The sequence below is a fragment of the Mobula birostris genome, chromosome 14 (genome assembly GCF_030028105.1).
Source record: "Mobula birostris isolate sMobBir1 chromosome 14, sMobBir1.hap1, whole genome shotgun sequence".
NCBI classification, from domain to species: Eukaryota; Metazoa; Chordata; class Chondrichthyes; order Myliobatiformes; family Myliobatidae; genus Mobula; species Mobula birostris.
This window is the reverse complement of record NC_092383.1, coordinates 12,657,368-12,685,061: the sequence shown is the minus strand read 5'-3', so window position 1 is coordinate 12,685,061 and position 27,694 is coordinate 12,657,368.

Here is a 27,694-nt window from a genome sequence, read left to right as displayed (position 1 = left end):
GCCAGGATGCCAACTTCTTCTCCAGCCTCTGAGATTAATTAATACCCTGCTACTACTGAGATCTTGCCACGAGGAGAGCGAGCTGTTTACCTGTGCCGAGCACTTCACATGCATTTTGAATTATATTTTTTATTAACTGATTTGTGATATTTTGTGTCATATATGTATTGTGGGTGATATATGCATTGAGGAACATTGTTTATTTTGTTAGTCAGATTAGAATAAGCTTGAACTTCAACAAAGTTCAAAGCCCTTGTTTTGCTCAGCAAAGTTTACTCTCAGCATGCCACTCAACCCAAAGTGCGTTTGTATTTTTTTTTATTCAGCTACAGCCCTGAGTAAAGCAAAGAAAAGCTTTAGTTAACCGTGTATATCCCTACAGGGTTTTCACTTGCAATAGATTACTGAGCTAAATTGCTTTCTTTTTAGCTTGTACCTTCTCACTCTCGGTGAGATACCTTCCACACTTACATGGGTATGAGCCTCTGCAAATACTTTGCATTCACACATTCTTACCTCACGGCGCTGAGTTGACATTGGAGGATGTTCTCCCCGTGATCGTGTGGGTTGTCTCCGGGTGCTCCAGTTTCCCCCCATATTCTGACGACGTACGAGTGGTAGGTTTATTGGTCACTTGGGTGTAAGTGAGCAGTGAGGGCTCTTGGACCTTTTACCGTGCTGTATCGCTAAATAAATATATATTTTTAAAATCGCATCAAAGTGTATTGGTGTTTTACAGGTTGTCATAAGGGTGGGCTGAATAATTGCTACGCTGTCAGCAGGTAGAACTGTGAGACCTGCATTAGTTTTTTTTAGCAGGGAACTTATTTATCCCAGTGGTGATATATTAACTTTTATTTGTTCAAGGAATGTGCCATCACTGGCAATAAAGATATATAAAACCATGATGGGTATTGGAAAGGTGAAAACACAGTCTTTGTTCCCAGGGAAACGGAATCAAAAACTAAAGGGCATAAGTTTAAGTTGAGACAAAAAAAATGCATCAGGGATCTGAGGGGCAGCTTATTCATGCAGACAGTGGGGTATAAATGCAACAAACAAGCATAGGAAGTGGTTGAGACAGGCACAATAATTACATTTAGACCACAAGACCAACCACTCCTCATATGATAAGCCTTCCAAACCCAGAATCAATTTTGTGAGCCTCCTTTGAACCCTGTCCAACGCCAGCATGGCCTTTCTTCGATAAGGGACCCAAAACTGGTCGCAGTACTCCAAATAAGGCCTCACTGGTGCCACTTAAATCCTCAACATTGCGTCCTTAGTTATATATTCCAGTCCTCTCAAAACAAACGCTATCATTGCATTTGCCTTCCTCACCACCGACTCAACATACAAACTAACCTTCAGGGAATTCTGTGTGAGGACTCCCAAGTCCTCTTGCACCTCAGATTTTTTTCAATTTTCTCTCCACTTACAAAACAGTCTACAGTTTTATTTCATTCTACCAAAATGCATGACCATACACTTCCTGACACTGTATTCAATATGCCCTTTCTCTGAATCTGTCAAAGTCCTTCTGTAGCCTTCCTGCTTCTTCAACACTACCTGCCCCTCTACCTTTAAAAGGCATTTGGACAGGGACATGGATAGAAAAGGTTGAGGGGGATATGAGCCAAGTGCAGGCAATTTGAACAGTCCCGATGGGCATTTGGTCAGCAGGGGTAAGTTGGATCACGGGGCCTGTGTCCGCGCTGTGTTACTGAACATTTGCATTGATGGTTCATCTCGACCGTTGAGGCAGTGTCTGTGATGGTGGGACTTGAACTGGAATCACAGAGTGAATGGTCCAGGCTTTAGAATGCTGGTCCATTAGATTAACTGCAGTCTGTAAACTGTAATGAGTCGTAACCTCGTTGAATGCTCCTGCATGCTGGAGATGGCCCACTCCTGTGCCTAACTAAAAGCGAATGTAACTGGGTTGCCAGCTGGAGGTGTACTGGCATCAGCACCGGACTTCGAGGCGAGTGGTTTCAGGTTTTGAATCCAGCCAGCTCCTCGCAAGATTCCCATCCTGGCTGGGTTGAGCATCGAGCTAGCAACTCGGCCTCGTGAAAAGCGGTCAAAATGCTGAAGGTTCGGCAAGGTCGCCACCCAATGCACCACAAGGTGCACAGAGGAAGAACAACGTGACCAGGTTAATCCAAAATAGAAACCGGTAATGCTGGAAATACTCAGCAGATAAAGCTATATCCACAGGAGATGCTGTATGTGGATGAGACTATGTTGTTCTGTCAGTGCTGAAGAGCCAACAACAATTTCTGTGGACTCATCTATCATGATTTTTATAGGAGAACATTATGATGAGGTTTTGTAGACCTCTGGTGGTAAATATGACGTAACATGTTCTGCAATGTTTATCAGAACATCTAAAGATGTTTATCCAGTCCCTGCATCATTCAAAATTCAAAAACTTCTAATTTCTAAGTAAATTTATTATTAAATTAGGCATATGTCACCATATACTACACAAGATTTGTTTTCTTGCAGGCATTTACAGGAAAGTGGAGAAACATAATAGGATTTGTGGAAAACTATACATAAACAAAGACTGACAAATAACTAATGCATGTACAAAAGGAGATAAATTGTACAAATAAAAAGTACTGAGAACATGAGTTGTAAAGTCCTTGAAAGTGAGACTGCAGGTTGTGGAATCAGCTCAGATTTGAGGTGAGTGAAGTTATTCATGCTGGTTCAGGAGCCTGATAGCTGTAGGATAATAACTATTCCTGAACCTAGTGGTGTGGGATCTATGGCTCCTGTACCTCCCATGCAATGGTAGCAGTGAGAAGGGAGCATGGCCTGGATGGTGGGGGTTGTTGATCGTGGATGCTGTTTTCTTGTGGCAATATTCCTTGTAAACGAGCTCAGTGTTGGGGAGGGCGCTGCCTGCGATAAACAGTTTGTAAGGTTTCTGGGAGAGGGTTAAACAAGTACCACAACTTCTGCTTTAAAAGGATTGCAGCCAGTTCTGCAGAGACTGCAACCACAAAATGAGGAGAGATTAATTGCAGTGCTAACCTTGTGAACAGCGTATGAAACTGCTGAAAGGTCTTGCTTTCCAATCTCCTTTGTTATTTGACTGTAGATTATCATGGGCCTTTGACTTTAAAAAGTCATGCTGGTTTATTTCCCAGGAGTAAGCTATATTCAGTCATCTGTCAAGAATGGCCATTATCACAACAAAACCAGATGAAATATGACCAGGGCATGCAATAGTTGACTGATGTGGAAACGTTTTGCAGCTTAGAAAAGCAACATCACCTTAATGACAAAATAAAATTCTTCTGAGTGTATTTCTCTGTCTCAGAAGGTCAAAATCATTGCGTAGATTGGATTGTCTGTTATATTTGTGCAATATTTAAAAATTGATGTCCAAGGAAGATTGACATTGGTTTAACACAGAGATTCTGCAGCATATAGATTAGTCGGGATTATGAATGGGAAAAAAGTGGCATATGGAGTTTAATCTGCAGAGGGGTAAGGTTTTACACCTGTTAGCTGTTAGAGGAAAGTATACAGGAAAGTATATATCCCTTAGGGGCATGATATACAAAGGAAGATTGGAGTTCAAGTTCATAGCTCCTTGAAAGTGGCAACACACATCAGTTATGTGGTAATAAAGGAACAAGGCCTGCTTACCTCCAATGGTCGGGGCACTAAATATAAAACTTAGCAAGTAACTTTGCATCTGTATTAAACTTTGGTCAGGCCACATTCATGTTCAGATCTGGTTTGTCATATTCTAGGAAGGATGTGGAGGCCTTGGAGGGAATGAAGAAGAGGGTCAACCGCAAAGCTGCCTGGATTAGGGAGTATTAGCTCTAAGGGGATGGTGGAAAAATTTGGATTGTTTTCTCTGGAGAGTCAGAGTTTGAGCAGCACCATGATAGAAGTTTCAAAAGTCTTTCTCCTGCGGTAGAAATGTCGACTACCATAGGGCATAGCTTTATGGAAAGGGGAGAATGTTTAAAGGAGGTGTATGCATTGTTTTTTTTAAACCTAGGTGCCTAGAACATGCTGCCAGGGGACGTTGTGGGAACAGATTCAATGGCAATGTTAGAAGTGTTTAGCAGACATGTGAGAAGGCAGGGAATGGAGGGAGAAAAACCATATGCAGGCAATTTGGCATCGCAGACATTAGGCGCCAAAGGGCCTTTCCCTGTGCTGTCCTGTCCTAGGATAGTTGGCCAATTGGCACAGAACCTTCCAGCCCAATGAGCCCATGTGACCAATTAACATACGAACTCTGGAATGTGCGAGGAGACTAGAGTATTTGGAGGAAACCCTCGTAGTCGTGGGGAGAACATACAAACTCCTCACAGTGCAGAAATCCTACAGCTCCAATGATTGCTCTAAAGGTTCGAATTCCTTAATTTAATTATTTATTAGCAATTAGCAAACATACAATTACGCATTATTGAGCGCTATCCCAATGGTCAGCAAGATATGACCTATGTGGTCCCAAGCTGCGAACTGCCACAAAATTAAGCACAAATACATAGTTTAACCCCTTTACTTTTACCACGCCCCCACTAATGTGACTAGTTATGAACTGTGAAGTTCATTGTTTGTGTCAAATCAAATCAACAAGGATTGTGCCGGGCAGCCCGCAAGCCATGTTTCTGGTGCCAACATTGCACGTCCACAAATCGCTAAACCTAACTTGTACATCTTTGGAATGTGGGAGGAAAACCCATGTGGTCACATGGAGAATGTACAAATTTCTTACAGACAGAGGTTGGAATTGAACCCCAATCCTATAGATGGTACGGTAAACCATTGTGCTAACTGCTGCACTACTGTGCTGCCCTGAATAATTCAGAATGATTTAAGATTACCCAGTAATCCCCCATCATCCAAACAGAAATAATCTCAGAGGCCACACCTGGAATACTGCAAACGGTTTTGGTTCTGTTATCTAATTGTAACACCCTGGGAAAGGTTTCACCGCTAACGTAATGGTCTTTCTGTAGAAGCAGTGTTTGGGTTATGGTTAGAGATAAGTGGTGCTTTAGAATGTGAGCCGTCCAATGACAGGAGTGTGTTTTCGTGCTGTGTGCCTGACGCCGGTGTGATCTGGGTCTTTTGTTCGGCGGCAGATGGAGAGAGAAGACATCAGAGAGAAGAGGTAGTAGGAATCGACCCAGAGCAGGACCATGATTAGATGAAGCCAGGGAGATCGAAGGGCAAACCCTGAGCTCCAACTTGTGCACATCAGACTGTTACATTGAAATGGGCCCTTTTCTTTTTTTGCTTTTTCTTTACTAACCCTTTAGTCAAAATAAGAATTATAAAGCTAAATCGTTTAATTAGACCATAAGACCATAAGACAAAGGAGCAGAAGTCGGCCATTTGGCCCATCGAGTCTGCTCCGCCATTTTATCATGAGCTGATCCATTCTCCCATTTAGTCCCACTCCCTCGCCTTCTCACCATAACCTTTGATTCCCTGGCTACTCAGATACCTATCAAATTCTGCCTTAAATACACCCAATGACTTGGCCTCCACTGCCGCCCGTGGCAACAAATTCCATAGATTCACCACCCTCTGGCTGAAAAAATTTCTTCGCATCTCTGTTCTGAATGGGCGCCCTTCAATCCTTAAGTCATGCCCTCTTGTACTAGACTCCCCCATCATGGGAAACAACTTTGCCACATCCACTCTGTCCATGCCTTTTAACATTCGAAATGTTTCTATGAGGTCTCCCCTCATTCTTCTAAACTCCAAGAAATACAGTCCAAGAGCGGACAAACGTTCCTCATATGTTAACCCTGTCATTCTCGGAATCATTCTAGTGAATCTTCTCTGTACCCTCTCCAACATCAGCACATCCTTTCTTAAATAAGGAGACCAAAACTGCCCACAGTACTCCAAGTGAGGTCTCACCAGCGCCTTCTAGAGCATCAACATCACATCCCTGCTCCTATACGCTATTCCTCTAGAAAAGAATGCCAACATTGCATTCGCCTTCTTCTCTACCGACTCAGCCTAGAGGTTAACCTTAAGGGTATCCTGCACGAGGACTCCCAACTTTGAATTCTCTCCCCGTTTAAATAATTGTATGTGTTGTACTGTCTGTTATTTCATAGTACTGATTTGTAACAGAGTAACAAATCACACAGCATCCACACAAACAAAGGATTTTGGTGGGCTTGCACTTCAATTTCCCACGTTTTGGTGGGGCCAGAGATTCTCACCCCTAGACTCACACAGCTGACGGAACCGAAGTGTTTCATAATGGAGGATATAGTAACAGTGGAGGTGACAGAGTTGTCCTACAATGTCAGTTAGACAGTTTATGTTTGCTCTCCTTGGTGTTTAGAAGAACAAAGGGTAGGTGACATTGTATGTCAATGATTTGGATGAATAATTGATAGTTTTATGGCAAAGTTTGAAGACGATATAAAGATAGGTGGAGCGGCAGATAGTTTTGAGGAAGTAGAGAGGTTACCGAAGAACATAGATTAGAATGGACAAAAAAGTGGCAGATGGAACACAGTGTCGGGAAGTGTATGGTCATGCACTTTGGTAGAAGAAATGAAAGGGTAGATTATTTTCAAAATGGAGAGAAAATACAAAGGGACTTGGGAGTCCTTGTGCAGGATTCCCTAAAGGTTAATTTGCAGTTTGAGCTTGTGGCGAACAAGGCAAATGTGATGTTAGCATTCATTTCAAGAGAACTAGAATGTAAAAACAAGGCTGTAATATTGAGAATTTATAAAGCACTGGTGAGGCCTCACTTGGAGTATTGTGAGCAGTTTTGGGCCCCTTACCTGAGAAGATATGAGGCTCTGATTGGGGACTTTCAGAGCTTTGGGGAAAGTGGAGTTACTCCTCAGTCATTCATTGCTCCTAGGGCCGGAACGGTAGCACCTGCAAGAGTTCCTGCTCAAGATACGAACGAAGGCCAACGGCAGATCCGGCAGGTTCAGTAACTGAACTTATGATGGAGAAGGCGGATGAGCTAGGACCTCAAATGTCAACAGCTATAGTATAGGCAGATGAACATTTGGGAAGAGAAATGGCAATTTCTTTAGTTCGCCCAACGGTAGGCAATAGCAAACCACCGTTGCAATTTGCTAAGAAAACCATGGTCAAACTCAAAAAAGGGATCACACAACAACAGCATCAAGAGGATCTTCAAGACAACTCCGAAGATGTTTCGCTCAATAGGGTTAATTTTGGCCAACAGGGGATCCCTGATTGTCGTCAAGCTACTGCTCATAAAATTAAAGTAACACAAAAGAAAATTTTTGCCACTTGGAAAGTAAGAACCCTATATCAAGCAGGAAGATTGGACAACGTGATAAATGAAATGGAAAGACTAAAGATTAACATCATGGGAATTAGTGACGTTCATTGGATAGGTGCTGGAACATGTCAGATTAGAAATAAAACACGTTTATTCTTGTGGAACATCCCATACTAATGGAGTAGGAATTCTTATGGATGAAAATATGGCAAAAAGTGTTTTAGGACATTGGGCAATATCAGAAAGAATGCTCTTTGTTAGATTCAGAGGACAACCATTTGATTTAGCAATTATACAGGTATATGCACCAACAACAGATGGAACAAGTCAAGATATAGATAAATTCTATGAAGAGCTTGAACAAACAAAGATTGGATGCAAATCTCAAGATATTGTTATTATCATGGGAGATCCAAATGCTACAGTAAGACAAGGTGCTGATGGAACTACCATAGAAAAATTGGGACTTGGGGAAAGAAATGAAACAGCTGAGAAATGGGTAAAATGCTGCAAGGTGAATAATCAGGTGATTATGAATACCTACTTTAAAAACCATCCAAGACACCTGTGGACCTGGAAAAGTCCAGGTGATAACACTAGAAATCAAATTGACTTTATCAATATAAACCAAAGATTTAGAAACTCGGTGACTCAATGCAAAACATGTCCAGGTGCAGATTGTAATAGTGACCATAACCCAGTAGTATGTCATGTAAAAGTAAAACTTAAAAAAACTAAAGAAGCAAATACCTGAACAATCCCTTGACTACTTGCAATTAATTAAAGAAGAAAACATAAGACAAAAATTTACAATTGAGATAAGGAATAGATTTCAAAGTCTAGAAATAGAATCTGTTGAAAATGATAGCAATCATGTAGAAATGAAATTTAACTCTCTAAAGGATGCCTCAGTAGAATCAGCAAAATCAGTGATTCCTAAAAAAGAAAAAAGCACAAAGAATAAATGGATGACAGATAAAATCAAAAATCTAATGGAATAAAGGAGACAGAAGAAAGCAAATCCTATAGAATATAAGTCCTTAGATAAAAAAATTAAAAGCTTATGTCAAAAAACCAAAGAAGAATGGTTAAACCAGGAATGTGAGCAAATAGAAAGAATCCCTCTTACTGATCCAAAAAGGTTACATCAACAAATCAAGAATATCACTGGTAAAAAGCTCCTCTGTTCTTCAGGTAGATGTTTAAAAGCAAAGGACAGTACCATTATCATGGAAAAAGATAAGATTATGAACAGATGGATTGAGTATATTCAGGAATTGTTTGAAGACGATCGAGGTGAAAAACCAGAAATTAAGAAAAACATTGAAGGTCGAAGTATTTTAAAATCTGAAATTCGTAATGCAATAAATAAGATGAAGAAAGGAAAGGCAGCAGGTCCTGATGAATTAGTAATAGAACAAATTATTGCCCTTGAAGATTATGGAATTGAAAAACTTACTGATTTAATCAATGACATTTATGAGACTGGAATAAGACCAGAAGAGATCAGTATTTATCACTCTTCCTAAGAAAGTTGGAGCAATAGAATGTGAATTACATAGGACCATAAGTTTATTGAGTCATATCACCAAAATACTTCTAAGAATTTTGATAACAAGAGCTAAAAGTAAGATACAAGCTGAAATACGCAAAGAACAATGTGGGTTTGTGAAAGACAAAGGTACAAGAAACACAATATTGATGTTAGGGATACTATCAGAACAAGCTATTCAAGTGCAAAAAGATTTGTTTGTTCGTTTTATCGACTACACAAAAGCATTTGATAAAGTGAAGCACAATAAGTTATTTGAAATATTACGGAAAACTCTAGATCTAGATTCGAAAGACATCCGCCTAATCAGAAATCTGTACTGGGAATAAACTGCCGCTGTAAGAATAGATGGAGAAGTGAGTCAGTTTACAAAAATCGAGAGAGGCGTTAGACAAAGGTGTGTTTTCTCCCCTGATTTATTTAACGTGTACAGAGAAACAATATTACAAAAAAAAAGAGACATCTTGGGAATCAAAGTTGGCGGTGAAAACATCAATAATTTCAGATATGCAGATGACACTGTGTTAATTGCAAGTACGGAGGAAGAACTATAATTGATATAATTGTTGAAGAAAGAGCAAAAATGGGTCCATCTATCAATTGCAAAGAGACAGAATGTACGGTGATATCCAAAAAGAAGGAGAATCCTATCTGCAGGCTGAGAATAAATGGGGAAGACATAAAACAAGTACAGAACTTTTGCTACTTAGGAAGCTGGGTGACATCAAATGGCAGGTGCGACTTGGACATCAAAAGAAGAATAGAGATGGCAAAAGACACCTTTACGAGAATGAAGAGTATACTGACCAATACTAAACTAGGCATGACAACTCGCCTCAGAGTACTGAAATGTAATGTTTATCCAGTTATGTTATATGGCTCAGAATGTTGGACAATATCTAGTAACATGAGGAAACGAATTGTAGCAGAAGAAATGTGGTTTTTGAGGAGGATGCAAAGAATATCATGGATGAAATGAATATCTAACAAGGATGTCATGAACATACACAAAAAGAGAAATAATGTATGAGATCATGAAAAGGCAAAGTAACTTCATTGGACATGTGATTAGGAAAGAGGAGTGGTCATTATGCATGGTAATTATGGGAAAGACTGAAGGGAAGAAAGCAAGAGGAAGACAAAGACAAATGATGATGGAGACAGCAGCCAGAGAATTGGAAATGAATATCAATAACTTGATCCACTTGACCCGAAACAGGAGTGTGTGGGCCATGGCAGTCAAAGCTCAAACTGGGCATGGCACCTGATGATGATGATATCTGAGAAAGGATGTGCTGAAATTGGAGCGGGTTCAAAGCTGGTTTATGAAAATGTTTCCACGATTCCAGCTGGCCACATGAAGAGTGTTTGATGGCTCTGGACTTGTATTCACTAGAATTCAGAAGAATGAGGGGTGACTTCATTGAAACCTATTGAATGGTAAAAGGCCTTGATAGAGCAGATGTGGAAAAGATGTTTCCTATGGTGGAAGAATTCAAGACCAGAAGACTCAGCCTCAGAATAGAAGGGAATCCTTTTAGAAGGGCGATGAGGAGGAATTTCTTTACCCAGAGTGTCATGAATCTGTGGCATTCTTTGCCACAGGCAGATGTGGTTGCCAAGTCTTTATGTATATTTAAGGCAGAACTTGAAAGATTCTTGACTGGTCAGGGCATGAAGGGATATGGTGGGATGGCAGGAGATTAGGCTGAGAGGAAAATTAGCTCAGCCATGATGAAATGGCGGAGCAGACTCGATGGGCCAAATGGCCTAATTTTGCTCCTATATCTTATGGTGACCTTATTCAAACATACAGATAGTTACCTCTCTCTAGAATCATTACAAAGGTTAGGTCTTGAGTTTCAGCTTTCTTTAGTTTCAGCTGAAATTCTATTTCAATGATAGAAAGTCTACACTTATTGATAAATCTTTACCCCTCCCACCTTCAACCAGAACCTAAATTCAATTACCATACATCACAGCAAAATTCAAGTTGTAATATTTACTAAGTGAGTTCCTTATTGCCGAAGGAACTTTAGTATTTACACTCAGTGGCCACTTTATTAGGTACCTCCTGTACCTAATTGGCCGTTGATGTAGTGGCATCTGCACCAGACTTCAAGGCAAATGGTCCCGGGTTCGAATCCAGCTGGCTCCCTGCTTTCCGTCTGTGCTGACTTGAACGGTGTGCTAGTAACCCTGCCTCATAAAAAGCAGACAGACATGCTAAACAAACAGCAAGGTTCCCGCCTGATGCACAAAAGACACAAATATAAACAACAACAACGGTACCTAATAAAATGGCCACTGCATGCATGCTCATGGGCTTTTGCTGCTGTAGCCCAACCACTTCAAGATTGGACATATTGTGCATTCAGAGATGCTCCTCTGCACACCATTGTTGTAACAGGTGGTTACTCTTATTACTGTTGCCTTTCTTTCAGCTTGAATTAGTCTGGCCATTCTCTTCTGACCTCTCTCATTAAAAGGCATTTCATCCGCAGAACTGCCACTCACTATTTGTTTACTTTTACACCATTCTCTGTAAATTCTAGAGACTTGCGGGTGAAAATCCAAGGAATCCCAGTTTCTGAGACACTCAAACCACCCCATCTGGCACCAATAGGCATTGCACTTTCAAAGTCACTTAGATCACATTTCTTCACCATTCTGATGTTTGGTCTGAACAACAACTGAGCCTCTTGACCATGCCTGCGTGCTCTTATGCACTGAGGTGCTGCCACATGATTGGCCGATTAGATAATTGCTTTAACGAGCAGCTGTACTTAATAAAGTGGCTACTAAGTATATTGTTCTACCGTTGTTCCAGCCAGCAGTGTTTGAGCATACAGTTGAGAATGCCAGTTATTACTTGGCTATCTGAAGAACTTCCCTCTACGTCCACAAGGGTGCCACAAAAAATTATTGTTGGTTTTTCATTAAAAATAAAACAGCAGCTGGGATTTCAATTCCTGTGCAATATTTCTCTTAAAGTGTAAGGCTGCTCCGTAATTTTAAATGAGGTTTCAGAGTATAAGGGGAATAAATACGCTGACCTAGACAAAGGTTTGATATCAGACTTAATAAGGACATTTCACATGGGTCCAATTAAGTCAGATGAGAAGTGGATCTTTTCCACTAGAAGATTATATTACAGGAGGAACATTGCAAGATTACTGAGAGAGTTACAGTGTTTTTCTGGTTGGGGTGGGAGCAGTGGCAGAAGAGTTAATAGCCTTTAATAGTAAATGCCAGCAAAAAGAATTAGAGCGAAGAGATATTAATCAAAACAGCAAATACTGATACAAACCAAAAAAGCTTTCAAAGGGAAATTGCCGAGTCGTATTTGACTCTGATAGGTTTCTTATTTATTTCAACCTTTAGCATTTTCACAATCTTTTTCCAAAACAGGGTGGACTTAATTTAGCCTAATCTATTTCCCCTGTGATTTTGCCGTCTGGGTACTTCATACAGGGCAAGAGCTGACAACAGTAGAAGATTGCAGAAAGCTGATGAAATGTCTCCGACCTTGAACGTGATACTTGCCTCATTCTCTCAGTAGATACTGTCTGACTTGTTGAGTAAATAAGAAGGGGGGTGTCTTTACAAACAGCTACCATAGCACAATGAGCTAGATGCCTTTTTGTGGTGTATTAGATGTTCAGCTGAACAATTTAGACTCAAAGGCCCATATTTGAGGTGTAGTGTTCTGCCCCTGGAAACGAATCTCCCCTCCATTGCCTCTGTTTGCATTCTGGCTGCCTCGGAGAAGTCGCCAACACAGTGACATTTCCCACCCTAGTCAAACTCTCCTCTCCTGCCCCCCTCCCCCCACACTCATCAGGTAGAAGTTACCAACGCTTGAAAACACATACTGCCAGTCTCAAGGACAGCTTCCATGCTGCTGTAAGATTCTTAAACAAACCTCTTATATAATAAAGAGTTCCTCATCTCTCTTTACTTCATCATGGCTCTTACAACTATGCTCTCTATCTGCACTGCTGTTTCTCTGTACTGCAACACCATAGTCTACATTCCGTTAAAGTTCTTCCTCTTATGGAATGATTTGTCTGACTTGCAAGCCGATAATCCTTCTCAGTATATCTTGCCGGGTGGCAGAGTGGAGGTACACCTCTACCAAAGGCTTCTTGCCTTCGTCAGTCTGCAGATCGTGCTTGAACAAGGCTGATCAGGGTCACGTGAAGCCCTGGGAGCAGGTGGTGCATATCACAAATCTTGTTTATTGGACCACTGACACCAGGCAGGAAGCGTCTGAAGAGTGTTAATAACGGCTGGGGTCACCCGTCTTGTAAAGACACTGCACAGAAGGAGGCAATGGCCAACCACTTCAGTAGAAGAATTTGCCAAGAACAATCATGGTCATTAAATGAACATGATCGTCTACATCATACGACGTGGCACACAATGTTCAATCCCTCTCCATAATGTCCTCCACGTCTTGGGTCATTATGATGAAGTTGTAGGAGACACTGGTGAGCCCTAATTTGGAGTATCGAGTGCAGTTCTGGCCACCTACCTATAGGAAAGATATCAGTAAGATTGAAAGAGTGCAGAGAAGGTTTACAAGGATGTTACCAGGACTTGAGAACCTTAGTCATAGGGAAAGGCCGAGTAGGTTATGACATAATTCTCTGGAACAGATTTGATAGAGTTATGCAAAATTATGTGGTGTATAGATAGGGTAAATGCAAGCAGTTTTTTTTTCCACTGAAGTTTTGGTGAGATGAGAACTAGAAGTTGTAGATTAAGGGTGGAAGGTGAAATATTTAAGGGAAATATGAGGGGAAATTTCTTCACTGGGCGGGAGGTGCAAGTGTGGAACGAACTTCCCGCGGTAGTGGTGGATGTGGGTTTGATTGCAATATTTAAGAGATATTTGGATAGGTACATAGATGGGAGGGGAATGGAGGGCCATGGTCCCTGTGCAAGTTGATGAGACTCGGCAGATTAATAGTTTAGCACATAGTAAGTGAGTCCAAGGGCCTGTTTTTGTGCTGTAGTGTTCTATGACTAACGATAAATTCAATGCCCAATTCCCATTCCTATTTCCGTTCCAACGTGTCAGTCTATGGCCTCCTCTTGTGCCAAATTGAGGCTACCCTCAGGGTGGAGGAACAACACCTTATATTCCATCAGGGTAGCCTCCAACCGGATGGCATGAATATCAATTTCTCTTTCCAGTAAAATTATTTTCCAATCCTCCTCTCCTCTTCTTCTATTCCCCATTCTAGCCTCTTACCTCTTCTCACTTGCCTATCACCTCCCTCTGGGTGCCCTCCTCCTTCCCTTTCTCCTATGGTTCACTCTTCTGTCCTACCAGATTCCTTCTTCTCCAGCCCTTTTATCTTTCCTACCTACCTGGCTTCACCTATGAACTTCCAGCTATCCTCCTTCCCCTCCTTCCTCAACCTTTTTATTCTGTCATCTTCCCCCTTCCTTTTCCAGTCCTGAAGAAGAGTCTTGGACTGAAACATCAAATGTTTACTCATTTCCATAGATGCTGCTTGACTTGCTGAGTTTCTCCCGCATTCTGTGGGTGTTGTATTCAATGCCCAGTGCCTTGATGGAACCAAATGATCTTTGAGGCCAAATAGTGGCTGGATCATGTTAGATATCTTCCTCATCTGGTACATCTGGCGTTCCACATCTGCCCACATTTCTCCATCTATAACTTAAGAAGTCAGGAGAAAATAATTCCTTGACATGCCACAAGAGGGTGCTGCTTTTCAAGAAATTAAATCTCTTCCTATCGAATAATTTAATCCAAATCAAATATAATGTGACTGATCTTATAGCTGTTGAGTCATCCTTTACTGTGGACAACATTAATATTCAGTATGTTCATCTTCCTTTATGCACAGTTTGCCAGTAACAATTCAACATACACTCAGTGGACACTTTATTAACTACTTCCTGTACCTAGTAAAGTGACCACTGACTGTATGTTTGTGGTCTTCTGCTGCTGTAGCCCGTCCACTTCCAGGTTTGAGGTGTTGTGCATTCTGAGATGCTCTTCTGCCCACCACTGTTGTAGTGGGTGGTTATTTGAACTAATGTTGCCTTCCTGTCAGCTTGAACTCGTCAGGCCATTCTCCTCTGACCTCTGTCATTAACAAGGCATTTTAACCCACAAAACTGCTGCTTACTGGATTTTCTTTTGTTTTTCATGCCATTCTCTGTAAGTTCTAGAGACTGTTGTGTGTGACAATCTCAGAAGATTATCATTTTCTGTGGCACCTAAAGCAACCCATCTGGTACCAATGGTCAAAGTCACATTTATCCCATTCTGATGATTGACCTGAACAACAACTGGACCTCTTGACCATGTCTGCATGCTTTTATGCATTGAGTTGCTGCCACATGATTGGCTGATTAGTATTTGCATTAACGAGCAGGTGTATACAGTAGGTGTGCCTAATAAACTGACCACTGAGTGCATCATCTGTTGTTTCATGATTTTCCATAACTTGAAACACAAACATCAAGAAACGTGTTTTGTATAAGCATTGTGTTAATTAATTTACTTTATTTACATAAATTCCACGCTACTATATTTTATTCTGTGCCTCAATGGTTTGTGTTGTAGTTTGTGAATTCTTTAAGGGCAAGTTTCTATTTCCTGAATGCCCAAAGTGCAAGGGTCACCGGTACAAACTTGTGGCCATTTACCTTCACTGTCTCCTCTGTGGCATGTCGCCTCTTTCCAGAGGAGCACTGGATGGGAGGTGAAGGAGAAATACTGTGGCTCATCAGATATTAAATCACTGTTAAGAAAAATCATAATATACAGTATAACTACCTAACTCCCCCGGCCAAGCTCATTTCCTGTCTAGAATACACTGGCACACTCTAGGCCAGATAGAGATGGAATAGTTAGAAGATGTGAGTTGGCCAGAGAAACACTCAGTCTGATGTCTGACATGTGCCTTACAGTTAAGCTGACATGTATTTACTGTCACAATAGAATAATAGACATTTTATGTACTAGAGACATTGTGGCAGGCTTTACTGTTTATAACGAATGACGGTCTAAGAGATTACTAAAGCTGCTGTCACTCAGAAAATGGGTGAGGTAATTTTGCCTCTTGTCTCATTCGCAATCCACACACAATATGTCTTATACCTTCTACAGTATGATTAACCCTATTGCTCTTACACAATGAGAAAAAAAATCAGCTTAAGAGTGACGGAGACAGGTACAATGAATATATTTAAAAGGTACTTGGACAGGTAAATGGATAGGAAAGCTCTGAAGTCCGTATCACGTTTATTGACAGAAACGCAAGCACATGTCTGCACAGGTGCAATAAAGAACTTAACAGCAGCATCACTAAAGCAGCATTCACAAGGAAAACATAAATTAAACACAAATTATACACTTTCGATACAAGAAACAATGTTTACAAAAATGAAGTTCTTTGACATTTAGATCAGGGGTCCCCAACTTGGGGTGCACGAACCCCTTGTATTGGTCCATGGCATAAAAAAGGTTGGGAACCCCTGGTTTAGAGGGATGAGAGCCAAATACTGGTAAATGGGACTAGTTTAAATAGTAAGTAAGGACAAGTTGGTCTGAAAGGCATGCTACTGTACTACCTTTATGACTCCTCTCCCCAATAGCTCCAATGCCAGATTTCTGAAGAAATATTTGCACTTTCCACCATGTGATGGACAAAGGCAAGCTTCCAGTCAGGAAAGGCTAGCTCTCCCCTGCTGTGCATCATTTGGATTCGAAGTAGCTTCTACTTAACATTTCAGATCCTTTAATTACCTTAACCACATGAATAAATTCATCCCTTAATCTTTCTACACTCAAGGGAATATAAACATGGAATTTTGGAGCCCTGGCTTCATAACTCAATCCTTTTGGACAACTCATTTAATTTGACTTCATAGAAATGAGCACATAATATTTTGTAAATCCTTTCCTTCAGATCTGACACTCAGGCCAAGCTGCCAGCACCCTGCTGAAAATATGGATGTTAAATTTCATGTTGACAGAATGATAAATAGGAAAATAAATTGCAATGAGGATATAGTCCAGATCAGATGAGATTAGCTTTGTTTGTTGCGTGTACATTAGCTTGGGATACTGCATGATGCAGTCTCCAAAAAAGGAACAGTTCATCCCAATGCATTTCAAATCATAGTCAGTGATTTCAGCCAGGCTCGTTTGAAGAAATGCCTGCCCAGTTACCATCAGCATATAACCTATAGCACCAGAGGTCCCGACACACTACACCACTGTTGTACTAAGGTAAGGAATGCCTCTTGTTCCATGCCCACACCGCGTTTTGGTTATTCTGACCACTTGGCTGTCCTTCTCCGACCTGAACACTGGCAAAGATGAAGAGCAAATCTCCAGAGATTAGGACAACAAGGAGGTGTTCACAAGAGGAAGAGGAGCAGCTTTGAGTCTGTGGATCAGGCCGAGTTCAAGGACTTACCTGATGGATCCGAATTAATACACCATGGTTGTTACAGAATTTATTAAAACAGCTGTAGACGAGTGTGCCCCCACAAAATCATTCAGCCTTCCCCCACCAGAAGTCTTGGATGAACTATGAGATCCACAACCTGCTGAGGGCCAGATCAGAGACATTTAAGTCTGGTGACCAAGAATGTTACAAGAGGTCCAGGTACAATCTCTGGAAATCCATCTCACAGGTGAAGTGGCAATTCTTGACTAAACCTGAATCAGTTGTGGCAGGACTTGAATGCTATCTCCTCTTATAAAGTAACATCAAGCAACATAGGCAACAACAGGGCTTTGCTTCCAAGTGATCTCAATACCCTTGGTGCTCTTTTTGACTGTCAAAGCATGGGGGAACCATCATGAACTCCCACAGCCCCTGATAATCCTGTGATATCAGTCTCTGAGCCTCCAGGAGAGTGAACCCATGAAAGGCATCCAGACCAGATGGAGTACCTTGCCAAGCAGTAAAAACCTGTGTTGACCCACTAGCTAAAGTGTTCACTGAGATCTTTAACCTATCACTTGGGCAGTCTGAGGTACCCACCAGCTTCATGTAGTCTTCACTTACACCAGTGACTAAGGAGAACGTGGTAACCTGCCTCAATGATGATTGTCCACAGGTACTTACCTCCACAGTGATGAAGTATTTTGAGAGGTTGGTGATGAAACAGATCAACTCCTGCCTGAGAAGAAACGTTAATCCACTTCTATTGGCGCAACAGGTCCACAGCAGATGCCATCTCACTGGCTCTTCACTCAACCCTGGAACATCTGGACAGCAAAGATGCAAACATCGGGATGTTCCTTATTGACTACAGCTCGGTATTCAATGCTATCATCCCCTCAAAACTAATCAATAACCTTCAAGACCTTGGCCTCAATTCCTCCTTGTGCAATTGGTTCCTTGATTTCCACACTTGCAGACCCCAGTCAGTCTGGATTGGTAACAGTATCTCATCCACAATCTCCATCAGCACAGATGCACCACAAGGTTGTATGCTTAGTCCCCTGCTCTACTCACTTTATACTTATGACTGTGCGGCCAAGCACAGCTCCAATGTCATATTTAAGTTTGCTGACGACACCACTGTTGTAGGTCGAATCAAAAGTGGTGATGAATCAGCATTTAGGAGGGAGATTGAAAATCAGAATGAGTGGTGGTACAACAACAAGCTCAATGTCAGCAAGCCTAAGGATGTGTGGTGGAGAGTATATTGACTAGCTGCATCACAGCCTGGTATGGAAACATCAATGTCCTTGAATGGAAAATCCTGGCATGGAAGTTGTTCTGTCCAAGACCAGAAGAAGCTGCAGAAGATCGTGAACACGGTGAAGCACATCACACAAACCAATCTTCTGTCCTTGGACTCACTTTACACAGCACGCTGTCGGAGCAGTGCTGCCAGGATAATCAAGGACACGACCCACCCAGCCAACACACTTTTCATCCCTCTTCCCTCCGGGGGAAGGCTCAGGAGCTTGAAGACTCATATGGCCAGATTTGGGAACAGCTTCTTTCCAACTGTGATAAGACTGCTGAACGGATCCTGACCTGGATCTGGGCCGTACCCTCCAAATATCCGGACCTGCATCTCGGTTTTTTTGTACTACCTTACCTTCCATTTTTCTAATTTTTCTATTTATGATTTATAATTTAAATTTTTAATACTTACTATCAATTTGTAATCCAGGGAGCGGGATGCACAGAATCAAATATCGCTATGATGATTGTACGTTCTAGTATCAATTGTTTGGCGACAATAAAGTATAAAGTATAAAAAGAAGTGGATACGGTCCAGTCCATCATGGTTAATGCCCTCTCCACCATTGAGCACATCTACACGATGCATTGTTGCAGGAAAGCACTATCCGTCATCGGGAACATCCATCACCAAGGTCATGCTTTCTTCTCACTGCTGCCAACAGGAAGGAGGTACAGGAATCTCAGGACCTACACCACCAGCTTCAGGAACAATTATTAACCCTCAACCATCAGGCTCTTGAACCAAAGGGGATAACGTCACTCATCTTCACTTGCCCCATCTTTGAAATGTTTCCACACCTCTGGATTCACTTTCAAGGACTCTTCAACTCAAGTTCTCAATATTTATTGCTTATTTATTTATTATTATTATTGCTTTCTTTTTGTATTTGCACAGTTGTCTTTTGCACAGTGGTTGAACACCCAAGTTGGTGTGGTCTTTTGTTGATTCTATTATGGTTATTATTCTGTTATGAGTTTATTGAGTATACCCACAAGAAAATGAACCTCAGGGTTCTATATGGTGACATATATGTACCTTGATATTAAATTTACTTGTAACTTTGAATTTTGTACATCGAAGTACATTATTTGCATCAAATCAAATCAGCATTGATTGTGCTGGGCAGCCAGAAGGCATCAATACGCTTCAATGCCAATGTAGCATGCCTACAACTCACTAACCCTAACCATCCATTTCTGGAATGGGGGAGAAAACCAGAGCACCTGGAGGTAACCCACACAGTCATGGGTAGAACATACAAACTCCTTACAGACAGCAGCAGGTATTGAACCACGATCTTACAGCAGGTGCGGTAATAGTGTTACACTAACTGCTATGCTACAGTTTCACCCTACGTAAGAGGTCTATCAAAGGTTATAAATAAACCAATTCAGATTTATGGATTAATGTCTAGAATGGGATTGGTTTTATTATGAAGAAGTATTTAAACTAGGTTTGTACCTGCTGGAGTTCAGAAGAGTATTTGGGACCTGAATGAAGCATGCAAGACCTAAGTCAGGGCTTCCCAAACCTTCTTTATGTCATGGACCAACCACGGATTCGGCAGTACAGCAGATATAGCAATTGTGCTTGTAAATATGCACATGTCAGCTAATCATTATTTCATTGTGATAGCATTTAACTCCATTCGTTCCATCGCAGTGCTTGTCGAGGCTAGGACACAGCAACGCTTCGCTGCCTGCTTGCATTCCGCCTGGCCTGAGAAATTGGACTTTCGAGTCAACTGAATCTGACGACGAGCAGTATTCGTTTTATTCTTAGTTGTCCTTTTCAGCCACAGTGTAGGCTTCGTTTTCCATTTGAGAGTTTTAGTTAATGATCCTGTTAGGCCTACCGTTTATTGTTTTCTTTTCCCTTTAACACATTTTTTTAAAAGTCTGTGAACTATTGACCTGTTTCAGTGTCTCTCACTCTGCACTTGGGCCAATATTCGCATTGGGTGACAAGGATCCATGAATCCCAAGTTGGGAACCCCTGCCCTAAATTGACTTGATTATTGGGACATTTCCTTTTGTGGAAGAACCTGGTAAAAAGGAGACATTGTTTAAGGATAAGGGATCAACTAGTTTAGGCAGAGGCAAGGTAATATTTTCTCAAAGGATTATGAGTCTTTGAGAAAATATTGCCTTGCCTCTGCCTAAACTTCACGTTAGAAAGTTCTAAAGGATTGAGAGTCTTTAGAACTTTCTAACGTGAAGGATGGTGGTAGCAGAGTCCTTCAATATTTTAATGCAGAGGCAGATACTTCAAAGGGGTGAAAGGCTACTGGCAGAGACACCAAAATGGAGGCACAAAGGGTGCTGCAGATGCCAGAAGATCTTGAGCAACATGCCCAAACTGCTGGAGGAACTCAACAAGTCAAGTAGCACCTATGAAAGGGAATAAACAGTTGACATTTTGGGCTGAAACCCTTCATCAGGACTCATCAGAAAAATGGGGCAGAATATCCAATTGGGTCAGCCATGTTATTCAATGGCAGGGAAGGCCTGAAGAACAGAATGGCCGACCCCTGTTCTTAATTTGTGTATCTGCATGCAGTGGATGAGAGCAATGACTTTATTCTCCCACTACCTTGGCCAACAGTATTAGTATAAGTCACCCACATTACAGTTTTGGGCATCGTGTTTGTTCTTACAGGATGCCATGACTGCTAACAATTCAAAATTCCTGAGTTATAAAGCACTTTGAGAACCTAGGGTGAAATACGTAAGTGTTGTACCTCCAGGAAAAAAGTGAAGCTACTGACGAATTCTAAGATAGAAAATAACATTCTGTCTTTAAACATCATTAAATCAGAAAAGGATCAGACAATTTGTCCAAATAAAATGCCATCACGTTTACAAGGTACTTCTTTTGTCTGTCTTCTAGAAGTCACCGTGATCTTCTGGTTCAAATCCACGGGTCTGTCATATCCTTGAAGCAGTTTCTTCAATGCAAGGGGAACATTCTGCAAATGAGCCACTTAAAATGTATACAGTGGGATTGCAGCTAAGCCAATGTGTCCGTACAATATGTCCTACACAGGCTGCAAAGGACTGTTCGTCCTCACGTCTGATGGCAGGAACAGCAATAAAATTCTGGCACCACTGCCAGTGTGTTGAAACACAAACCACACCGCATGTTATTGAAGAACGACCTGAGCCAACTTATAGCTCAGCCTGGGGTGTGTTGGCATTTAACACTGGCAGGTTCGCAGGTTTATGTGTGGGCAGTGTCAATCATAACAAACTTCATATTATACTCGACGATTCAAATAAAGTCCACTCTCTTTAAGAACTAGTTAGAGTCAAGGTGCAACACACACACACACACACACACACACACACAAAATGCTGGAGAAACCTCAGGACCTAATGGAGGATCTCAGCCCAAAATGTCGACTGTTTATTCCCCTCTGTAGATACTGACTGGCCTAGAGTCATAGAGTGCTGCAGCACAGAAAGAGGCCCTTCAGCCTATCTAGTCCCTGCTGAACTGTTATTCTTCCTAGTCCCGTCGACCCGCACCTTGACCATATCCTCTCATACCCCTCATCATTTCGTATATCTTTATCAAATCTCTCCTCATCCTCCGACACAGTCCTAATTAGGATTAAAGTCCTAATGTATCCAACCTTTATCTATAGCTTGGGTTCTCAGAACCCAGCAACGTTCTTGTAAATTTTCTCTGTACTCCTTCAATCTCATTGATATCTTTCTTGTAGGTAGGTGATCAGATTGCACACAAGACTCCAAATTTGACCACATCAGTATCTTATACAGCTTCAACATCCTATCTCCTGTACTCAGTGCCCTGATTTATGAAGGCCAATCTGTCAAAGCTCTCTTTGCTACCTTATCTAAATGAGACACCACGTGCTGAGTTCTTCCAGCATGGTGTGTGTGTTGTTCAAGATTCCCAGCATCTGCAGAATCTCTCGTGTTTATTAAGTGTCAAGATGGAATTGCAAGAGGAAACAGGTGAAGTCAGAAACTGGGTAAGGGCAGTGCATGTTACAACTAATACGTTTTACTGCACTTGATTGGTCAGATCATCATTTCATTGATGTACTTGGTCAATGGGAACTTCGGAGTTGGTTCTGCTGGTTTTATTTCATTAGCTTCGTATCCAGGTGAGGAATGGCAGATTCTGCACACAATGTACTTGCTGATGCCCAGTTTGGCTTGCTGAAGCAAGGATTATTTGACTCCAGACTTCACCATGGGCCAAAAGAGCTGAAGCGAGGTGAGGATGAATGCCTTTGATGACAAAGCAGCATAGGACAAAATGTGGAATCAGGGGGCCCTGGAAAATCTGAAGTCAATGGGCACCAAAGAGAAATGAACTCCAATGGTTCGAAACAAACCTCACACAAAAAAGGCAGTCATTGTTGTTATTGCAGCCTTGAAGTACCACTAGTCAGTCTCCTAACTCGTCTTCAGTTATGTCATCAATGATCCTCCTTCCGAAACAGTGTAAACAGTTGTGACATTTATGGACAATGGCACAAATTTCAATTTCAGTTCCAAGACAGAAAAGAAAGCAACCCATGTCTGCAGGAAGCAAGATCTACACAATATTTGGTTCTTGGACTGATAAGTGGCATTCATGCCAAACAATGACTATTTCCAACAGCAGAGAATCAACCCACCTACCCTGACAATCAATAGTTATTGCCATGAACTCACTGTTGGTAAGACCACCTAAATGTCATGGTTACAAGAGCAGGGTAGGATCTGGGTATCATTCTGTGACTGACTCACCTCCTGATGTCTCAAGTCTTTTCCATCATTCCCTTATCAATTTTTATTGACACACCACAGAAAGCATCCTATCTGGATGCTTGGTGCAGCAACTGCTCTGCACAAGACCACAAGAAACTGCAGAGAGTTCAGGACATCATGGAAACCAGCCTCCCCTCAATGTACTCTGTCTACACTTCCCACTGCCTTGGTAAAGCAGCCAGCATAAGCAAAGACCTCACCCACTCTGGACATATTCTGTTCTCCCCTCACCCAACAGCCAGAAGATACAAAAACCTGAAACCATGCACCACCAGGCTCAGGGACAGTTTCTACCCCAATAAGACTATTGAGTAGTTCCCTAGAACAAAATGAACCCTTGACCTTACAGTCTACATTTTTATGATCTTGCACTATAACATTTACCTGTGGTGCACTTTCTCTGTAGTTGTTATGCTTTATTCTACATTGTTATTGTTCTACCTTGTTCGACCTTGATGCTGTAAGTATGATTTGATCTATATGAACAGTATGTAAGACAAGCTTTTCACTGTATCTCGGTACATGTGACAATAGCAAACCCAAACCAAAACCATCTACGTGGCAGAAATCAGGAATTCAATGAAGAAATTTCCTCTTACCTCGACGAGTGCTTTTCCAGCAATTCTCAAAGACTGAAGGTCTAAAGATTAGCTTTATTTGTCACATGCGCATACAATGAAATACCTCTTTTAAGCAAACAACCAGCACAATCTGAGGATGTGCTTGGGGTCATGCCTTCGGTGCCAGCATTGCATGCCCACAACTTATTAACCCTAATGTGTATGTCTTTGGAATTTGATATGGAAACACCAATGCTCTTGAGTGGAAAACCCTACAAAAAGTAAAGAATGCAGCTCAGTCCATCACAGACAAAGCCCTCCCCACCACTGAGCACAGAATCTACGTGGAATATTGTCGCAGGAAAGCAGCATCCATTATCAGGGACCCCCACTACCCAGGACATGCTCTCTTCTCACTGCCACCATCAGGAAGAAGGTACAAAGCCTCTGCACTCACACCACCAGGTCTAGGAACAGTTTTACTCCTCAACCATCAGCTTCTTAAAACCAGAGGGGATAACTTCACTCAGCTTCGCTCACACCATTACTAAAATGTTCCCACAACCTGTGAACTTACTTTCAAGGACTCTTCATCTCATGTTCTCAATATTCATTGCTTATTTATTTATTTATTTATTTATTATTATTGTTTCTTTTTGTTCTTTTTGTATTTGCTGTTTGTTCTCTGTTGCGTATTGGTTGTTTGTCTGCCCTGTGGGCAGTATTTCATTCGTCCTATTATGGTTATTGGATTTATTGAGCATGCCCGCAAGAAAATGAATCTCAGGGTTGAAAATAGTGACATAAATGAACTTCGATAATAAACTTGCTTTGAACTTTGAACTTCGAGGATATGGAGTAAGTCCACACAGTCATGTGGGGAACAGCCAAATTTCTTACAGGCATCGGACAGATTTGAACCCCAATCAGTGATTGCTGGTGCTGTAATGTTAACCATTATGTAAACAAGCTTCCCCCGTGCTACTGTGCTATGTCAACAGCATCCAGGATCAAGAAAATTACTTGACTGATGCCCCAACAACCAGCACAAAGGGTCATCCCCTACAGTACTGGTGCACAGTGAACGCAGTGTGTACTATCAACAAATACGCTGCAGAAACTCAACACCCTGCCTTGGTCAGGGTCGACAATGGATGTTATATCTTAACTGTCTCGATAAGCAATGGGCAGTACAATGTGGAGAGTAAGCTGTTGTGTATGTAACAAGCTTCCCCCTCCACACATCTGATGAACCCAAAGGAACAGCAGAGACCAAGAATGCTTGGCTCCAGCGGCATCGCAACAGTTGCCAGTCAGCGTTGAACTCAACATGCGCTGCCTTAGAGACTCCAGCAACATATTTTACCCTTGCTGTTTACTCCCGAAGCCTTCTCCATGAGTGGGTGTAGCTGCGAGGCAGCGGAGCTTTGAGATTGGAGTTTTCCTGCTCCTAGATGAACTGCCAACCATAGCTGACGAACCCCATTTGTCCAATGAACTGGTTTTAAGGCTTTTGTCCCTTCTTCTATCAATAGAAATGGTTCTGCAAGGCTTAATAGCTAAGCCACACGTGAAGGACAGGAGATGGATTTGGTTGTCAGAGGCTATTTGAGGCGCACACCATTGGGAGCATTTAATAGGTAGTGGGAGCTTATTTCCACTACCATCCCCTGGCTATGAGAACCTTTTCAACCACCCAGGCCACTCTAATCTCACCTCTCAAACCAATTACATCTACCATCAAGGCAGCAAGCACATGGGAAGACTACCACCTTTGGGTTCTCCTCCAATTTAGGCACCACCCTGACAAAGAATTATTGTTGGAACTTCATCACTGCTGGGACCAAATCCTGGAGCTCCCTCACCATCAGAACCCTGGGAGCATCTTCATCGGAATGACTGCAGTGATTCACGAAGCAGCTCACCATCACCTTCTTCTCATGGGGAAATTAGGATAGGCAATAATGCTGGCCTTGCCAGTTATGTCCAAATATCAAAAAAGCACACAACAGAATACAACAGACAGTCTGCTGGTGGAAATCAGTAGCTCAATCAGCATCTAAGAAGAGAAAGGAATTGTAGGTGTTTCAGGGCAAAACCCTTCATCAATCTTGAACAGGGAGGGAGGCAAAATAAGTCAACATCAAAGCTGAAGTCAAAGTAAATTTATTATCAAAGTGCATATATATATATCCTCACATACTATCTTAAGATTAATTTTCTTGCAGTCATTTATAGGAAAATAAAATATTGTAGAATTTATTAAGCGGTGTACATACATCTACTGATGCTTCTGGACACATCTTCAGTGATGCTCCTGGAATCATCGGGTGTTTCGGGTCTTTCAACGTCATACAACCTCCTCCAGGTGACCCAACCGGAGCTGATCAGACCCCAGCTTGTGTCCAGATGGCTAGCTACTTATGACTCCATGGCTCCCCTCTTTTGAGGCACAGCCATCCCGAGGCCCTCTCTGCCGCATCGGTGGTACTGCGGATGGCTCTCTTCTTCCTCTCTCCCTCGATGCCCAAAATGCTGAAGGCTCTAACTAAAGAACAGGCTATGAATCCCCTACAACCAACCTCAATACATAAATGAAGACTGACAAACAACCAATGAGCAAAAGAAGGTAAATAGTATCCATTTTTAAATAAATAATGATACTGAAACCATGAGTTGCAAAGTTCTTGAAAGTGAGTCTGTAGGATATGGGTTCTGTTCAGCGTTGAGGTGAGTGATGTTATCCACGCTGGTTCGGGAGCCTGATGTTTGTGGGTTATAACTGTTCCTGAACCTAGTAGTCTGGGACCTAAGGCTCCTCCTGTACCTCTTGCCTAATGGTAGTAGCAAGAAGATGCATAGCCTGCAAAGTGGGTGTCCTGGATGATGGATACTGGGTTTTTGTGGCAGAACTTTTTGTAAATATGCTCAAAGATGAGGAGGGATTTGACTGTGATGGACTGGGCTGTATCCACCAATTACTGTAGGTAGTTCCATTCTCGGACCTTGGAGTTTAGATCTAAGTATGTGTTGCAACTAGCTAGGCTACTCCCTACAATTCTTCTGTTGAAATTTGTCAAAGATTTAGGAGACAAGAAAAGAAATTTGTAAAGCTGCAGTGAGGGATATAAGAGAAGACCCTGAGGAGGTAAAACTGGAGACCATGGTAACCACAGTTTTACACTCTTGAAGTCCCAGTTCTATCAGGGACGTATCCTTGGCCACCTTCCCTGTGACTCAAGAAGCTTCTTTTGTCTGCTTCTTAGTCCCAAAGAAGAGTTTTCAACATTAACTTTGAAACGTTAACTCTGTTTCCCTACCCTGTATGTAGCCAGACCTTCTGAATCTTTCCAGCTTTGTGTTTCCACTTATTATTTTAAGTTCTCTGTTCTGTTTTTCTTTCTTCATTTTGCTTTCTTCCTCTCTTGAGTTTTCTCCCACACTCTCCTCTCACTTACTGTCACCCTCTTGCCCTTGCTTCCGTCTCATACCTTCTCGTGCTCTCCTTGTATTAATAATTTTCATTTGTTAAGGAAGAGAACTACTGAGCCTGGTGATGTTCCCATTGCCATACCATGTTGTAAAGAATTCCCACTTCCAGCAATTTGTGGCACACTAATACTACAAACTCAAGAACAAAGTGTGAAGCCAGATCAGTTTCTCGGCCAGCAGGGAGGAGTGGAATAATGTGGTGGATCTTCAAAGATTGTACATATGCCAAGATTTCTTGATTTATTTAGTTTTTCTTTGAGGGATG